Source organism: Sardina pilchardus, chromosome 21 (genome assembly GCF_963854185.1).
Source record: "Sardina pilchardus chromosome 21, fSarPil1.1, whole genome shotgun sequence".
Lineage (NCBI taxonomy): Eukaryota > Metazoa > Chordata > Actinopteri > Clupeiformes > Clupeidae > Sardina > Sardina pilchardus.
In genome coordinates, this window is record NC_085014.1 from 5,128,182 (window position 1) to 5,130,681 (window position 2,500).

Below are 2,500 nucleotides of genomic sequence, written 5' to 3' on the forward strand. Positions count from 1 at the left end.
TCCCTGAGGACCATGTGTTTGTTTTACTCCTAATCCCACCTCAATCTCTCAATCTCTCTCTCTCTCTCGTCTTTCTCTTTCTGTCTCCTCTCTCTTCTCTTTCTCTCTCTCTGTCAATCTCTCTATATCTTTCTCTCTATCTTTCTCTCGGTCTCTGTCTATCTCTCTCTCTCTCTCTCTGACATCCCCCCCCCCCTCTCTGACACCCCCCCCCCCCCCCCCCCATCAGCTCTCTCCTGCTGGTCGCTGGTCTCCTGCTGACGCGTTGCTCCTGACGACCCCGTGTGATTGGCTCAGGGGGCTTCCTGCTCTCACAGCCGCCTCAGAGCGACGGGCGGCCAACCTTTAGCCGCAGTGCATTGTGGGAAAGCCCTCATTAGGGAGATGAATGTGTCCACTAGTGGCCGGTTCGGTCAGCCGGCTCCCAGACAGGCTGCTCACCCTCTCATACACACTCACACACACACACTGCTCATCTCTATCACTCTACCAACTCACCCTCTCCAGCTCTCACACACACACACACACACACACACACACACACACACTGCTCATCTCTACCACTCCACCAACTCATCCTCTCCAGGGTCTGCAGGAGTCATTACACACAGCGGACACCAGGGGGCAGTATGATCCAGGGTGTGAGTGTGTGTGTGTGCTTGTGCTTTTGCATGTGTGTATCCATGTGTATTATTGTGTGTGTGTGTGTGTGTTGTTTCCTGATGCATGTGTGTTCACTGGAGCACTCTAAATGCAACAGACTGCTCCAGATGCCGGGCCTGCTCTCATCCCTCCGCTCCGAATGGACAAACACCCTCATCCCTGCGCACACAAGTGGACAACTGCTGCAGCTCTTACGCGTGTGTGTGTGTGTGTGTGTGTGTGTGTGCTGTGCTTCTTTATTTGCATGCGAGTGATATTTCAGTATATATCTATCTATACTTTTTACAGTAGTTTTAGTGGGTGGGTGTGTGTGTGTGTGTGTGTGTGTGTGTGTGTTTCTCTGGGTTTCTGTATTCCTCAGTAAAGATTCACTGCACACCTCCTGCACCAGTAGAACTGCAATGCACAGATCTTTCCAAAGGTGTGTGTGTGTTAGCGAGACAGAGAGGCAACTATATTGGTGTGTGTGAGAACTCCTGCTCTTGTGAGGTGTGTGTGTGTGTGTGAGAGAGAGAGAGAACGAGAGAGCTCTAAGGTATACTCGATGATATGGGTGTGTGAAATCTGTGATGTGTTTGGTTATGAGAGAGGGAGAGAGGGAGAGAGGGGAGGAAAACAAAGGATAAAGAGCAAGAGGGAGAGAGAGGGGAGGAAAATAAAGGATAAAAAGCTCTCTTGCTGCAGCTTCTGTGTGAATGAATGAATATTTAAGCCGAGCGCTGCACTCTGGGTCTGAGGGCAAACACTGGTGTGATACTACATGCTCCCTAGCGATGACCTTTCACCCCTCACACACAGGGTCACCCTAAAGGTCATGTGGACACCAACAGACTAGTGAAGACATAGGGTGCCTCTCAACATCCCTCCTCGATCCTCAAGGGGCGTTCCCACTGATCTATAACTAAAACTGGATAGACTATCCCATTGTTGCCGCCCCATCATTCTTTATGTACATCAGTGAGGATCGAGGCCCGAGGAGGGAGGGAGGATGTTTAAAAGCCGAATGAGAGGCACCCACTGGTTCAAAAAACAGGAACAGAGTTTTGTTTACAACGATGCGCACCAGCGGGGAAAAGGCACGGCTTCATATGAAGATCCACCAGCTGCTCTAACTAAACATGGGAATGGTCTGGGTGCATAGTAATTATCTTTTCATGTCTGTGGGATGGCATCGGTCATCTCGTCGGTCATCCTATTGGTCATCCATCTCATGTTACGTGGATCACACTGAATCAGACGCCAATTAGTGCCAACCTGGCAACCCAGAGCAATCACACTGAATCAGACGCCAATTAGTGCCAACCTGGCAACCCAGAGCAATCACACTGAATCAGACTCTGGTTAGTGCCAATCTGGCAACCCAGAGCAATCACACTGAATCAGACTCTGGTTAGTGCCAACCTGGCAACCCAGAGCAATCACACTGAATCTGACGCCAAATTAGTGCCAACCTGGCAACCCAGAGCAATCACACTGAATCAGACTCTGGTTAGTTCCAACCTGGCAACCCAGAGCAGATCACACTGACATTGAATCAGACTCTGGTTAGTGCCAACCTGGCAACCAGAGCAATCACACTGAATCAGACTCTGGTTAGTGCCAACCTGGCAACCCAGAGCAGATAACTACTGACGCAGGAGATGCACCCACGCAGAACAGAGACATGCTGCAGACACATAACATTGATCTCTACCGACACAAAGATATCTTTGTGTGTCTGTAGAGATCAATGCAGTGTGTCCATATAATGATAGAGGAGATATTTATCTTACAAAGATATATACGATTGAAGAAATATTTAGCTTATAAAGATATGTAAGATAGAAGAGACATTTAT